At 42.7% G+C, this 17,199-nt stretch overlaps 1 protein-coding gene across 2 annotated transcripts in view; it reads left to right on the top strand.

Annotated features, from left to right (window-relative positions):
• GMDS (GDP-mannose 4,6-dehydratase) overlaps positions 1-17,199 on the top strand; it is a 623,268-nt gene that overhangs the window by 546,867 nt on the left and 59,202 nt on the right. The window lies entirely within an intron of this gene.

Here is a 17,199-nt window from a genome sequence, read left to right as displayed (position 1 = left end):
GGTTCTCTAGCCAGAGTTTGGTGCTGTCACTCTGTTTGAGGGCTGCCCTGGGGGACACAAAGGCCACTTCCATCCAGTGCCTCCCTCCTGGACGAAGTAAGAGTGCTCTGGAACCAAGCCTTTGACAAAGTTGTCCTCTCCTTACTTCTCTCAACTAAATGACTGTTCAGTCTATCCTTAAAGCCTTTTCTCCCCCTTGTAGGAGACCCAGAATATTTTTTAGCAGTAGGTAGAGAGATGGATGGAAAGACAGATATTTTTAAAAATCACAATCTTTTGGCCCATGTTTTGACCTCGAAACCTTATGAGTTGGTTTTGCTTTCTTAAAGTCACATAAAAAGTATGGTTAGCAGAGACGTGGTTCTGGTGGGCACAATGGAGATGTAATTTTAATTCTTTCTATTCCCAACCAATAATAATATTGAAATTTTGGGTAAACAACATTTGAGAGGTACGGAAACTTGAGATTCACTTAACTGCTAAAATACTACTCTGTCATCCACAAACCACCAGTTATAAATGTTTCCATGCCCGGTTCAGCTGACAGCAAGAGAATTTGGAAAGTTAGAAGCTAGGACCTAGTAAGAGATGCCAAACACTTCCTCGCCTTCCCTAAAATATTGTCGTGAGAGTTTGCCTTTAAAATAATTTCCTTAGGGCTTAGAGATCTGTTGGACAGCATAATGTTCGATCATAAAAGCTGATTGTGCAGGATACTTCACGTTGACAGAACGCACCAAAGCCTTTAAAAATTGCATTCATTCAGACTGTGGAGTAACTCAGGAAAATGTCTGACATAAAACATTGAGTGAGAAAAGCTGTATTAAAACATGTACAAACAGTATGATCACAGCCATATAAGAAAACCTGCATACACATAAGAAAATGTTAGAAAGAAATGATCATTCAGCCACAGTCTTTAGACAGCTCTCGTGTTCAGGCCTCATTCCAGCACAAGTGTTAACATTGATTTTGTTTTGACGATGGACCTGTAAGGGGGCTTTCCCCCTAATGTTCTGTATTTTCCAAGTATTTGCTGATGAACATATATTATCTTATAATGGACAGGAAAAAAATATGTTAGTCAGAGATCTCAGATTTGTTCTCATCATTTAATGTAAAGAAAAGCATGAGGAAAGGGACTGGTATTTTCCATAGGCCTCAGCTTAGAACAAGTGGGTAGAAAAACCTGTATGTTTCTCTGGGGTTCACCCTTTTCTTCATGGGCCCCTACCCCTAGTCGGAGCCCAAGCCTTTGATTCTGCTTCCTGAATGTCCCCTGTGGGTGTCACCCTGTCCGGTGCAGCCAGCCTTACCTCCCACTTGCATCCCTTCCCTGGCCCCCTGCTCAGAGTCATCAACTTCTTTTGAAAGTGCAGAACTAACCACGTTCCTCCCAGCCTCATGCCCTCCGGACGCAGCCCTTTGTTCACAGTGGCCATCCTGCCTCACTGCCCACGCTTCTGTTCTGTCTGGCTCCAGCCGTGGGGTGACTGGGGATGCCTTGCCACCTCCCGGGACTCTGACATGCATTCGTTCCTTCCACCCGCCAATATATTTGTTTATTCTTATTCTTAATTCCCATACTCTCCTTCAGCTAACTCTCCTCCTTCCTCAGCTCTTGGGGCCACTGGAAGTTCTTCCGAGAAGCTCCCACAGCATCCCAAGACCGAGCAAAGTGTTCCCTCTTCCATTCTCCTGTTACACCTACACGTATCAGGTGCTGCCTACCACCCTATGCAGTCCATGGCCTCTTACCCAAGATTTTAAAATCCAGAAATCTCTGGAAAAATCAGATGTTTCTCATAACTCATCTGGCAGCACAGTCTGGCCTGAATGGACACAGATTATCTAAAATCTGTCTTTATGTCATTTAGTGCAAATATTCATAATTTCATACCTTTTTTGCTGAATAATTTTAATTTTGCTGAAGAAACATGAATGTATTTTATTATGGGATGCCGCCCAAACATTGCTGGGGGACGTTCAGAAAGGTGGCATTGGGGCAACCACATTCGCCATCCAATTTCAGAGAGTACAAAAGGGGCACTGGCCAATTAATACCAGGACAGCTATAAATGGGGCTGGCCCAGACTTACCGGGGTGGATATTCACCTGTGTGTGCTACAGTTGGTCACATCATCTTTCTGAAAGCCGAAAAATCTCAATTTCACAGTGCTCCCCAAGTCTTTCACTGAAGGGATTGCACACCTGGGTCCTAATTGCTGGTTTCTGCATCTCTTTCCGCCACAGTATTTTAAGCTCTATAAGTATAGGGGAGGTGTTTTGTTCCATTTGTATCCCCAGTGCCTTCCCAGACACATAATAAGCTACCAATACTTATTGGTTGGATGGACTTAAATATTCATCACTTTGCCTTTCGTATTTGATAACTGTGGAACTAGCATCTCATTATCAAAAGTCATTGAGCCGTTGCTCTAGAAAACTTCTGCCTGGGCTTTGTTCAGCATTTTAACCATAAGTTTTGTCATTAAATATTTTAATACCAGAACCATTTAATAACACATTTTTAAAGGTAAATTTTAGGCAGACAAATGTGTGTATTAACCTCTCTCAAATGATAGAAGAATGGTTCTCATAGCCACATAGCCCTGATATTAGTGCAGGAAGCATATAGGTGGGGCTGGGTTTTATTTAGTCACTTTCTGTCTCTTTGTTTCTCTTCTCACATGTGGCAGTAATAACAAAACAACAGTTCTAGTGTAGCGTTTACTGGGCATGCATTATATAGCAGGCACTCTGCCGAGCACACCTAGTGCGTTTTCTCATAAACTCTTTTCAATACCATCATGATCATCATGAGGCATGTATTTTTATCCTCCCTATTCATCTGTCCAGGCCCTCTTCCTCTCTGGGGTATTCCTGTGATTTCCTGAGTTTCTTTCTAGCCAGTCTCAGTGCCTTGTCCTCTTCCTTCAGCAAATCATCTTGAATAGAAGAACTACCACATCAACCTTCCTTCTTCACAAGCGCATTCTTACCTGTCACCTGCAGTGGTTCCCAGCTGCCTGTCTCACGGAGCCCGCACTGCTCTGCCCAGCTGTCAGATTTCCCTGTTAGCACCACCAGGCAGGGTGGTCCCTTCACTCCCCACACGTGCCCCCTCCTGGAATCTTCGGTGCCTTTGCTCAGGCTCATCCTCTCCTATCCCCTGCAGTGGGGAGGCACAGAATTTAATCCTTGCAGACAACCTTGTGTTGTTGGCTGATTATATCATAATGTCGATCTTGTCCCCTTAGCAAAAATGTTAACTTGTTTGAGTCAAGAACCATGTCTTGTCTTGCTGTTGTATCTTCCACAGTGCCTGCCCCTGTGACAAATGATGATGATTAATACAGTGAGGGGTGGACCCTAGAAAGTCGGGGTGCACCAACATCCAGAAACACATCTCTCACATGGGAGAACCATGTTCTTTTTTTTTTTTTTTTAAGATTTTAGTTATTTATTTGACAGAGAGAGAGCACAAACAGGGCAGAGGCAGTGGGAGAGAGGCAGACTCCCCACTGAGCAGGGAGCCATATGTGGGGCTCAATCCTAGGACCCTGAGATCATGACCTCAGCCAAAGGCAGATGCTTAACTGACTGAGCCACCCAGGTGTCCTGAGAACCAGGTTCTTAAACTCATTTTTACAAGAAGCCTATATCAGAGTGAAAAGAAAAGAAGAGGGGCACCTGGGTGGCTCAGTCAGTTAAGTGTCTGCCTTCAGCTCAGGTCATTATCCCAGGGTCCTGGGATCGAGCCCCATGTTGGCTCCCTGCTCAACAGGGAGTCTGCTTCTCCCTTTCCCTCTGCCTCTTCCCGTTTGTGCGTGCTCTCGCTCTGTCTCTCTCTCTCTTGCTCACTCTGTCTCTCAAATAAATAAAATATTTTTTTTTAAAAAGGAGAAGAGAAATATGATACCTCAAGTCCTAAACCTGGATCTAAATATCAAATTATGGAAGGGTCACAACGGAACACCACCACACATGAAAAAAGCCTTGGCCTTGTAGCCGTCTATGGGCTCAGTGTGAACCAAGGGAGTGTTACGGGATCCTCAAAACTGCAGCTATGTCTTAGGCCACCTCAGTGGTGGTGCGATGCTCAGGAGGGGCTTCAGTGTCCACCAAGGTGCTGACAGACACAGCCAGGGAGCCTGGCTGGCATGCTGCCCACTGATCTCCTGGTTGTGGGAGAGGGTGTTGTGCCTACGGAACAGCTTTTAATGGACTTCTCCCCAGTACAGAAAAAGTCACATACAAAAGCAACTTGTAGGAAAGTTTTGAATGAAAGCTCCAAATACTTGAGCGGCAGATTCCATTTTGGTATGACAGACGTGTTTGGATATGTTGAGGTATCACTTTAGGGTGGAACTGGAGATAAGAAAGGTGAGCTCAGGTAGCAACTGCCTGCTTTAAGTCTGTTTACTAACTCTCAGTTAAAACAGCTGCTCTCCTCAAGGAAGGGAGAGGGATGGAAGGAGGGAGGGAGAGAGAAAGCAGAGTGAGGGAGAGTAGGGGGAGTGGGAGAGATACAGACGAGGGGAAAGGGGAGGGGAAGGAAGGGAAGAAGTAGGGAGGGAGGTGGAGAGAAGTGAACAGGACTCTGTGCCTGCTCGCACTTTCCCCCACCGTGCCCTGCGCATGCGCCAGCTCTGTCATCCGAGAGGAGCTCTCACAGAAGGAACCCATGACACAGGCATCATCCTTGTGCTTAAGAAAGATTCCAACTTTCTCAACCAAAATACACTGCTGCAGCTGTAACTTGGGGCATGCGTTTTGTTCATTAGCTCAACTTGTCTTCGCATATGTGGGCTCCTGTCCAACTGCATTAGGAAATCCTCCATGGATAGTGATCTCGAACACAAAAACCAGCAGTCATAAGTCAACACAATTGGATCTTTTCTCAGTGTGGATGGGGCTGGTGTTGTCACAGACAACTTATCTTTCATAGAGAAGTGATTTCCCCCAGGGTCACCAGCAGGGCAGTGAGGCTGCATGGTTATCTGCAGCTCTGTGTTGAGCTCTAAGACCCTAAGTGCTTATGGCTTAAAGGCATCAGCCTGGAAACCTGCAGAAACTTACCCCTGGAAGCTCTTAAGGCCGTCATTCCCCACACCACCCCCCTACACCACCACTGACGCCACCCTGACTGACAGTGCTGTTAGTAACACCGTGGCTTGAGGACCAGGAGAGGGAACAGAGAATGACAGTGAGCACACAGGTGTGTGTTTTCATTGTGGCTTCTCTCAGAGGCACTTTTATCTTCTTCCCTAGGGAGCAAGATTCAGTACGTGCTGCATTACCCTTTCTAGTTCTCCTTATGACTGGCCCACCCCCCACATAGAATTATAAAACATAACCAGGGCCAGTATTGTTAGGAAAGGGGAGTGCATGAACCTCCTGAGTGGACAAAGGGTATTTTTAATCAAGCTCTTGGGTAGATAATGTTTTTGTCCTGGCTCTGTGACCAGCGAATCAGGTGTTTTTCTAGCTTTCCTCTGCCTCAGTGTCATCTGTCAAACCACAGAGCTAGACCAAGAGTTCCTACTGCCCTACGTGGCTTTGATTCTATCCAGGATCCTCCAGTGGTGCCTGCCTTAACCTAACCCTTTACAGAAAGTCAGGTCCACTACTCTTGTTAAAACTTGAGATTTTTGTCAGGCGTTGCTGACTCTGACCAGGTCGCATTATGGTCCCTTTCTTCAGTATTTATCTGGTCTTAAAGGTGAGAGTCTAATTTCAAGTTCAGTAATACCCCAGAGAGCTACCTGTCATTCAAAAAGAATCTCTCCCACCCCCATCTCAAAAGTCCTGGATATCTGACATTTCATAACATCGTGTCTCCCTTTAAAAGTCAACCTCCTACATGGTGAATCTGCTTTATCCACTTTGGAAAAACCGTTTCTCTTTGAATCAGGTTTTGCTCAAATAAAATTATTTGTCCTATTCAAAGGTAAGTAAAGGTAATTCATTTTAAGGAATTGCTTCAAGCTTATAGAAATATTTATAGAGGTGTGGAAAAGAACAAACTTATTTATAAGTATTTAATATAAATTTACATATAATGTAAAAGTAGTAAGACTTCTACCCCAGTGACCTTAAATTTGATGGCCTAATGCAACAAAATGGAATGGAATAAATTATTTTATTTTTTTGACATCACAAAAACATTAGAGAAAGTGAAATTAATTTCTCATAAATTTGAATATATACCCTTTAAATTGTACAGACTTGTCTTTACGTTAAAAAATTGCCTTAGTTGAGGGAGGAAGTTGGTCTGCCAGTGAAGGAAAGACTATCAAAGTAGACGTGGGTTTTATACCTGAAAACCCCTCAGCAGGGAGTATTTAATCAAGTAGGGAAGGAGTACTTTATTGAGAGGTCGGTATTGAAAGACAGGACTTTCTCATTTTCATTTCATTTTCCATGGGAAGAAAATACCTGGAACATTCACAATGAAAGAAGAGGTTCCCTGTGTTTTTGAAAAATAAATACAATTTCTATGAAGAATTGGGATCAGACATCACTCACTTCCCACCCTCCTGCAGGTGCCCTCCTTTTCACGGGCCACCTTCAGTTTCTCTGCCAGTGTCACCAGAGTCTGCCCCAGACCCTGTGTTTTGCTATTCTGATTTATGAAGAGGATAAATTACAGCTGACCCCTCTCCTTGACTCCTGCCGCTGTTTGTCAATTATCTTTTAAAATACAGCAATAGTCTCAGATTTCCAGAACGGGGCTGGGGTGGATGCTTGCGTCTAGGGCACATAGGCACCTGGGGTCCAGTGACAGACAGTGACTTCTGCAGGACGCTGCCCACAGATGGAGAGGAGTGTCCTCAGTGAGTTCCGTGCTAGCACCTCTGTCTGCTATACAGAAGGTGCATCAGACAAAAGAGCTCAAGTCTGCAAAACACTTAAAATAAATACTGTTGTCCTATGATGTTACTGTCTTTCTCCTCAAATCAGTATCGCTGCTATCCAATCTCTAATTCATACTTTTTCAGCCACCGGTAGAAATTTAAAATGTGATGTAGAATCTCTCCTGTACAGCTTCCGACTCCGTTCAGAGTACTAGGACCCAAAAAACTATAGACAGGCTTTTTTTCTCCCCCTACCCCCAGGGAAAAACTAATAATTAGAGTTAATGAAACTTACTCCAGGCTCTCCCTTCCATTCCTGCTTTAAGAAGTACTAGGGAGCTCCATTTCATTTGATCTGAACATCAGATTTTCAGTTTTCAATTTTCTTCTGATGACTCTTGTGACTATATGAAAATGAAACGAAGGAATTGCTGATGTTCTTCCAGCAAGCGTAATAATTAAATTCAGAAATAAAAACAAAAACTTTCCAACAGTAGTTGAGAATAAAAGTGACAAGTCTCCTTAAATAATAAAAAAATTATACAATATAAATTAGTAGGAACATGAGGATTTTTCCTTGAAGAAATATTTCTTTTCCTGCACTTCTATACATTCTAAAATTTCTGCCACATGATTAAATACACGGTAGGGTTGACCCTTGAGTAATGTGGGTTTGAACTGCACAGGTCCACTTACACGCAAATCTTTTTTGTATAAATAGAGCACAGTACTATCAATGTACTTTCTCTTTCTTATGACTTTCTTAACATTTTCTTTTGTCTAGATTGCTTTATTATAAGAATACAGTCTATAATACATATAACATACAAAATAGGTATTAATTGACTGTTTATATAATTGATAAGACCCCCAGTCAACAGTAGGTTATTAATAGTCAAGTTCGGGAGAGTCAAAAGTGAAATTTGGATTTTCCACTGCATGGGGCGTTGGCACCCCTAACCCCTGCATGGTTCAAGGGTCAGCCGTATTTCAAATTAAACAGCTTCCTACTGAGAGTCTTCGAATAGATGGACAAAATAGACAAATGCAGGCAGCTCCATTTTTTGTGGGAATTTTTACGTTTGGGGACTTCCCTTGTTGAAAAGGATGCAAAAATAACTAACTTTTGGAAGTTGTTTACAGATGTGTAGGGCCACATCTGTACTGTTCTGGGCTCCACTTGGGCCTCACTGCCTCAGGCCAGCCTTGTTCTGTGCAGAAAGCAGGTGTGTGTGCTCCTCAGTTGCACCAGGGAGGACGGGAGACACAGCTAATGCCCACAGGCCGAGATCCGCATGGTTCCCAGAATCATGCCTCCCAGAGAGGTCCCTGTCCCCATCCTGGAACCCGGGACCCCGCCACCTTACATGGCTCCTGCAGAGGTGATCAAGTTGCAGGTTGTGAGCGGGGAGCGTGTCCTTGCTCTCACTCTCATCACAAGGAAGTGGGGGGATCAGAGTGGGGAAGGAGCTACGATAACAGAAGCAGGGCTCAGAGGGATGTGAGGAAGGGATTGCAGCCTAAGGAATGCCGGGGGGCCTCCAGGAGCCAGAAGAGCCAGGGGAACCCATTCTACCCTGAAACCTCTAGAAGAAACCAGCCCTGCCCACGCCCAGAACTGGAAGAGGATGTGTGGTTTCAAGCCCCTACTCTGTGGGAATTTGTTAGGCGCCCCTAGGAAGCTCACAGCACTTCCCTGGCTGCAGCATTTCCTTTCTGGCCCCCACAGCACACCCCCCAGGGTTGGGCCTTTCTGAAAGCACCCCCCCACACAGACTGCTCAGGGCCCTGTCCCCTGTGAATCTCTCCGTAACCCCTCACCTCTGGCTTCTTTTACTTTTCCCAGCTCCCATTTTCTTCGTTTGTCTTCCCGTTCTCAAAACATAAACCCTCAGGCTTATTGTTCCAGCCTGATGTGCAATCTTCCTTTTCTCTCTTCTGTTTCTTCCCTGAGCACTTTCTTAATGGAAGAGCCGCACAGCATGTCAGACTTCTCTAACACTTAGGGCAACTTCTCTTAACACACTCTGGATCTGAGCTTTTGAGTAATATGTAGAGATAAAGGCAGAACAAATAGAGCCTATAGAGCACATGGGGTTGAAGGTTTTTAAAGGTCCTAGCTCTGAGCTCCCAATTAGTTTGGCATAAAAATGGAGACTGAGCACTTGTATCACTCCGGGATTATAGGCTATTATCAATGTATGCCCATGAATCCCAGTGGCACTGTCTACTTCAGAATACTTTCGGAATTTCCATTTGGCCAGGTGACAAAAAAGTATTCACAATCTTAAGGAGTAACTTATCTGCTCCTTCCTGAGGAAATATGCATCCCTACCACAAAAAAAAGGAAACCAGGCCCCAGGCTGCCCCAGAGGCCGTACCTCCACCATCTCACTTCCCCGTGTCCCCAGGTCGCGCACACGGGGAGAGAGGAGGCCTGGAAGGCGCCAGCATCCTGCCCTTCTCCGTGCTAGGCCTGCTAGGCGCCCTTGTGCTAACTGCTTTTCCAATTCAACCCCACTTTGTGGACCTGACTTAAACAGCAGTCCTGAGTCAGCTCATCTCCTGACCATCTCATTTCCTTAGTCGGGAGATCGGTGATTCCGTGTATTTTTCTAATAAGCAAAATCCCCAGAGATAAAAGAGGCCACCACAAAATACTCGACTCTTTCTGGAAACAGAAGAAAGACTCTTCTGAACTTGTTTGCAGGGAGGAGGATGTTCTTCCTGACACAGGCGCACATGTGTATTTACCACCCAGGAGCAGACCGAGGTTCGGGGAAACTGAGTTTGTATGGGGAAGGTCTCAGTTCTAACTTCATAGGTGTCGCCCACCCGTCCCCGGCCTCATCTCCTGTAATATTTCTCATGTATATCGTCTATAAATATTGCAGCGTATGTATCTGCACATATATACACAAAGCGAAAGTATACATTAACCAAGATAAGCTGTGACTGCCAGGGCTTTAATCTCCCCAGGAGGCTGTTATTACTGGAGTCCGGCCCTGGAGCACCAGCTGAGGAGAGGAAACTAGATTCTAGTGTGCAGGGCCTGGGAGGAGTATCTCTTTGTCTCCCATTTTCTTTTTAGAACACATAAATAGCGTTCACATGTGGACACAGATGATGTCATAGGTGTGATTTTCCCTAAAGATGCCTTTCTTGTCAGTGTGTGACTTTTTGGAGATACTTTCCACTTGATAGTCTCCAAGTAACACTAGATTACTATGGAACAAGGAAGTGGGAGGTGCTTTCCCAGTATTTTCCCTGTTCAATTTGAATAATTAAGGTGGAAGTAATGATAACATGTGAAGGAGGAAAGTTTTCTCTCATGAGCTTCCATCGTTTCCATTTTTCATAGCATCTAGTGTCACTCCTGCTTATGGTCTAAACCAGTGGTTGTTTTCAAACTTGAGCGACCATCAGAATCACCCAGAAGGCATGTTAAAACTCAGAGTCCTGGGCCTCATCCCCAAAACTTGTGACACATTAGCTCTGGCAGGGTGTCCCAGAAATTTTTCTTCCAACATGTTTTGGGCGATGCTGATGTTGGTCTGGGGACCACACTCTGAGAACCACTGGTTTGGAACATGGGGTCACAGAGGTGCATGGTTTTTGCACTGTTCTCCATTTAGGAATATCTTCCCCCCCCCCATTTAGGAATATCTTAAAAGAAGTAGGTTTTAGGTTTTTTGTCTTTCCTTTTTAATTTTATTACTAGTTTGGTCTCCATGACTGATAAGGTGACAGCTATCCCAGTTTGCCCAGGACTAAGGGCATTCTTATCACACATGACTTAGTAATGCTGAAACTGGGAAAGTTCAGGGCAAACTGGGAGGGGTTGGCCATCTCAGTAATCAATGGCTCGACGCAGAAAGGTCCATTTCCAATGGATTCCTCCTCCCACGGAGAGCACTGTGAATGTGTCACCCCAGGGTCTCACGGACAAGGTGGCAGAAGTTAATGACACCAGAACTTGAGTGACACCTATCACCAAAGCACAGCAATGTTCTTTAGTGATGTTCATTAAACCTCACGGGGAATATGCAAGAATCACAGACACTTTAAATATGCAGTCTTGTGGCTTATAGGCTCACATAGCAAAACCACCATTATGGCCATGAATAACACCTATCTTGCTGTGCGCCTACTATGTGACAGACACACTACTATGCGTCTCCTACATGCCACTTGTTCCATCCTCACTGCAGCCCTAGCAGGTAACTATCATTATTTCTGTCTTCCAAAAGCAGATACTTAAAGGGGCCATTTTTCCCCCCCGGGGTCACAGATCTTGTATGAGGCCAAATCACAGGTCAAACCCTTGTTCTTTTACCTTATGACCTTAAAGAACATTAAATCCAAGTCTTTTTATAGTAACCGCTGTCCTTCCAACCATTCACATTCTTTTACTTTATTGGCAGAGTTGGACTATAGTTGGACTTAGTGTCAAGATGCCCAGACTTTTGTCCTGCTGCTTCTCCTGGCTGCATAACTTGAACCATGTCCCTTTTTTAGCCCCTCTAAGCCCAACTTTCCTTATCTGTGAAATGAGGATAATAATGCCTGCCTTGCCTTCCATCTTAGCTTGCCTTGGAAAGCCACAGAAATTCTGTTTGGGAAGCTGTTGGTAACCCGACCAGGTGCTAAACTGATGTGTGCATACTTCTTAAACCTTCTCCTGTTCTTAAAGAAAGATTTAGTGCAAGAACTTGAGGAATATTTACTTAAGTGAAGAAGAAACAAAGCAATTTAAGTAGCCATCATTAGCAAAGAACAGAAGAAAATTCTCAGGGGGGAACATAGTTCTTCAGCTGGTTTTACAAGGATTAGCATTCCATTCCAGAGCAGCCATTGCGGGGGGGGGATGCCCTGGCCAGTAGGGGAACTCCAGAAGGGGCACAGTGAGGGGGGCAGACTGCTCTCTTTGTGGAACATTCTTGTGAAGATGCAGATTACAGATGTGCAGAAGTAGGCCAGGAGCTGTCACTCCTTCAGGGTTAAAGGGTCTCGTTACTTTTCACTGTGGTTATTTTCTTTTTTGCTTAAAACATAAAGAACTGTAGAGCACTTAACCAAGATCGTGGAATAGTTTCATCCTTTTGTGAATGTGTCTGTTTCTGCCTCTTCACTTTTCTGTTCTCTTTCCTGTTTCTCTCTGTGCATAGGTGTGGCTGCCTATAACTTCATCATCTGAGTTGATATACCTGGGTTAACTTCTGTCCTCTTATTTCCTCCATCATTGGTTGTAGTGGTGATGGTGTTTTTGTTTTTTGTTTTTTGTTTTTTTTTTTTTTCAAAAAACAAAAAACTGTGCATGATTGTTTCTCGGTCAGGTTCAGCTTGCCTACTGAGTCATCAACTTCTCCTCAGTACTCTTGGGTCACTGGGTGCCAAGTACTGATTTTGAACCAGGAGAGGAGCACATGGGACCCAGAGACAAGGCACAGCAATCTCAGAGTGACAGAGCAGGTTCCCTGGCACGGGGACCTTTCAGGGGGAAGCACACTGCTCATAATCCTGGGAGTGCCGCTGAGCTGCTTCCACATTCCATCTGTCACGGCCAAACGTGTGGATGTAGACTTTGAGGAAGAATGGACATATTAGACATTGTCCGCTACTTCATGAGTGAACCCTTTGTGATTATGAGTATCTAACATTTAGAACATCTGTTTCCTCTGTATCACTGTCACCCCTTACTCTTCTGAAATAGGAAACGTAATTAAATCGTTCATATTTAAAGTATTGCTTTGCTAGGCCAGTAGTGTGGCCATCTTTGCATTAACATACCTTTAATTTCATAGAAAATGTTACTGATGTGAAGTCTCAGAGGGAGTTACATTTTGTTCTATTATTTCAAACCCATTTATTGATTCAGCATTTTTTTAAAAAGATTTATTTATTTATTTGAGAGAGAGAGAACACAAGTCTGTGAGCTGGGGGAAGGGCAGAGGGAGAAAAAGAATCCCAAGCTGACTCTGCACTGAGCACAGAATTTGAGTCAGGAGAGGAACACTCTCTCATTCTCACAGGGCTTGATTCCATGACCCCAAGATCATGACATGAAGTGTTGGATGCTCAACTGACTGAGCCACCCAGGTGCGCCCCTGGGTTCAGTATTTTTACTAAAGGCTCAGACATCCATTTATTTCTAATATTAACTCACTGTGGAGGTTTTTAACCAGTATCAGAAATGAGGATTCTAAACAGCAGCCTGGCTTTTTAGCATTCTCCACATTGCATATTGTATTAGTGATGACATAGAAATTAGCTGTCTTCAAGTGTTTCATTGTGGGCTATGATTGTCAGTCATAGTAAATGACCCACCTGAGGGGTCACTCTTACCTCCAGGAAAGCTTGTTTTGTTTGTTTGAATGTGTTCCTAGAAAGATGAATGAATCTGTTCTCTGACTGTAACACCAGACAGGAGTAGCAAGGAAACAAATTGAAGTTCTACTTGGAGAGGAATCTTCCTTGTGTGGCATGGCAAAGTGGCGGTCCTTAACCTCAGAGCTTCAGACAGTTAGACTCATTAGGCAGAGTTTGTCTCGAGGCTGTAATGTACCACTGTATATTTTAATTAAAAATTGATTTATTGCCACCATAAATGATCTTTAAGCTTTTTCTAAGTTTATGTACACTTATGGCATGATTCTTAAATCACTACATTGTGGGCAGATGAGAAATTTCATTCTGCCAACATTCACCAATCCTATTTCCACCTCTCACCATCTGCTACAGCAGATCTGATTCCCAGGGTGCTCTCAGGGACACACATGCATGCAGACACAAGCATACACAGATACACAGGATGAACATGCCATTATAAAACATATAGTACAGTAAGGTTGATTTAAAAAAAAAAAAAAAAAACTTAAGTATATAAGAAATAGCAAAAGCCCAGCACCACCACTTACTACCTATGTGACCTTGGACATATTACTGACTTCTCTGAGCCTCAGTTTCTACTTCTATGAAATGCAGAGTGTAATGTCTACTTTTTAATGTTGATGAATCAAATACAATAATGGTTCAAAGGAGATACCAGCAAATGATCACTATGGTATGGATTTTAACATACATATTTTTTTCCAGTTCAACAGCCCTCAAGTTGAGATACATATGACTGTGCAAATGACCCTTAAAAACATTAAATCTGAGTCTAAATTTTATTTAAATGTAAGTTTTAATTTTCATTTCAGAATCCTAAAATTAGTGGCATTTAAAACACTGTCATAGTTTAATGGGCAGATTTTTCCTCTCTTGGGGGTAGATAAAATAATGGTGCCCTGTTACGGCCAGTTGCATGTTAGAGCCAATGAAACAGAGTAATTGTTATCATTATGCTTTTTCAAGTCACCAGCGAAGGTGCTGTACACGTCCACATGTTAAGAATGCTATCCTTGTTCCACACTGTGATGGCCTGGGATCCTCCCTTTACTATATTCTGAAGTGCTATGAGTAAGAGCACAGACTTTGGAATCAGATAAACTTGGTTTCAGCTCTCAGCCCATCACTTATTAGCTCTATAACCTTGGACAAGTTGTCTACTCTCCAAGTCTCAGTTTCCTCATATTTAAAATGGGAACAATAGTATTTACTTTATAAAGTTGTTTTAAACACTGAAAAGAGATAATATACATAAAACACAGCATACTTGGGAGTATGTACTACATGCTCAGTGAACGATGAAGGGGAAAACAAACTAGTAACCAAGCTTGCTAGTGACAGACCTTTATCCTTTGCAGTTTTATCTGATTTTTTTCTGAAGTAGGCAAAAGTCATACAAAGTCAACCCTTGTCAAGTTGAGGGCCATGCTAGGTGACGGCAAAAATTAAGCATGGGGGCCTTCCACTTCCAACCAAGATGGAGTGACAGAGACCAGATTTACCTTCCTGTCCAGAACAAGACAAAACAAAAATGGCAAAATATATGGGGAAATGATTTTCAGTTCTCTGGATGTCAGGCAGCAGAGGATAGTGCTCTCTGAGAAATGGGAAACAAATGAAGTGAGCCCTTGAGAGAGTTTCTAAGATCTAGCCTGGGACAAGAGTTAGCCAGAGCCCAGCACAGTCCCTAAGTTGAAAGGACAGAGATGAGAGTTCAGAGAGGCCAGACTGGCAAGAGTCCATAGGACAGAATACCACAGAGGAGAGAACTGCACAGATTACTCCAGAGTGCAGTGGGCCCCTGGAGAATTTAGAAAAGTACCGATCAGCACATGCATATGAGGAAACTAAGTCTGGGGAAGAACCACCTGGAAGGATTACAGGGAAGCGTACCAGGCGTTCACAAAGGGCTGGGAACAATGCATGTTCTCACTGGCCAGACTGGAAAAGTTCAAAATCCGGAAACATTGGTTGAAGTGTTTAAGAAGGGTCTTGCCTCTGTAATGGGGATTCATTACCTTAGAATGGGCACTATTCCAGACTGCCTAGTAAATTTTAAAAGGAAGACCCAAAAGGACCACCCTCTTTCCAAGTAAGTTAACTGTGTCCCAGAACAGAGTTCAAGATTATTTATAAGAATACAAAAGCATCTACCACCCACAAGGTAAATTTCACAATATATGGCATCTAATCAAAAATTACCAAGTTTGCAAAGAAGTGGGAAAATATGTCCCAGAATGCAGAGAAATTAAGAATCAATCAAAACCAACCGAGTTGCTTAAATTAGTGGCAGGGACAGTAAGTCAATGTTTAGAATGGTACTCATATCGTTTTAAAAAGTTAGGCAGAAAGAAGGTAGAAAAAAGACACCCAAATTGAGTTTGTAGAGATGAAATCTGTACTGTCTGACATGAAAAATAAATTGGATGGAATTAATGATGTATTAGACATTGCAAAAGAAAAGACATAGCAATAAAATCTATCCAAAATGAAACACAGAAAAGAAATAATTTCCAGAATATGAACAGACTATCAGTTTCAGAGGACAACTTCAAATGCCCTCATGTACGTGTCATTGGAATCCCTAGAAAGAGGGGAGAACAGAAGAGGTATCTGAAGAGATAATGACTAAATTTTTTCCAAATTTCATGAAAACTATAAACACAGAGATCCAAGAAACTTAACCAATATGAAGCACAAGGAACAGGAAGAAATGGACACTGAGGTGCCTCAGAATCAAATTGCACAAAATCAGTGACAAAGAGAAAATGTCAAAGAGGAACAGGAGACATATGGGAACAAAGACAAGGAAGGTAGCTTTCAGTGCATGCTAATTATGAACCTTGAAGCTGTGAAAGCAAAACAAATTTGAAATACTGTCACAATACCAGATAAAAGTGGTTCTCTAATGTGACTTGTAGACTCACTGTTAAGGCAGTTCCCAAAGAGATGCTCCAGAAATATTTTGAACCAAGACAGCCTGTAAGTAGTATTAGACGTCCAGGATTACTTCTTTAGAAGAAACAATGCTCAGTTCATTTGTAATAGTAAATATACAACAGTATATTTTATACAACAGTTTCATTTTGCTTAACAAAGCAGTCATGTTTTGTATATAATTCCATGTATTTCCATTTGCTTTCTATACTGTTGAAAGCCAATTTGAATGTTTATTTGAGATTAGGCCAGCTAGGGTCCACTTGACTTAAAGAAATCATGTTCTTCTTGAATTTTATTGTAATTTTTCAGAAGGCAATTAGGAAGTCCTCATTTGCATGACACTATACTATGTAAATATATGTTCCAGTAGCTTACAGTCTGAGACAGCCCTCAAATTAGACTTAAAGTCAATGGAAAGGCAATTTAGACAAAATCTCTGGGAATGTTAAATCGTTTGGGAACACAAAAGAAAACGAAGATTTCTGTGTCAGTGAGTGATGGAATCTACACCAGAGTTACAAGTTTACCTGCGCAGGGTTGCCAGGAACATGTTTACTCCTAATATCCAGTATCTATATCAGAAGATACAAATGTATCTGATTCAAAAATGTAGGTGTAGTTTGTTAAATTATACCTCTATTCAATTCTACACTAGTTGTGACTCAGGGGGAGTGTCCCAAGATTGCTACATTGCTAGATGACATTAGTCATGAGACATTTCATTCAGAGAATAAAAAGTTACTTTATAATAGCTAGTGAAAGCTTTTAAGTACTCATTGCAAAGTACTTTTAAAAGCCTACACTTAAGGTAATTTTATGGGCTCTCTTGGCTAATGTTTGCAGTCTTGGGTGTGGGGCAGTCAAATGAAGAGAAAGAGGGAAGTGGTAAATGAATCCTTCCGTGATTACCTGGAAATATGGGCTCCCACACAAGCCATTCCTGCTGTATCTCTTAAGTGGTTAAATGGATGGATGGATGGATGAATGGATGGCTGGATATAAATATAAA

The sequence above is a fragment of the Lontra canadensis genome, unplaced genomic scaffold (assembly GCF_010015895.1).
Source record: "Lontra canadensis isolate GAN:19392208 unplaced genomic scaffold, GSC_riverotter_1.0 scaffold21, whole genome shotgun sequence".
NCBI lineage: Eukaryota > Metazoa > Chordata > Mammalia > Carnivora > Mustelidae > Lontra > Lontra canadensis.
This window is presented reverse-complemented; position numbering and strand designations above follow the sequence as displayed.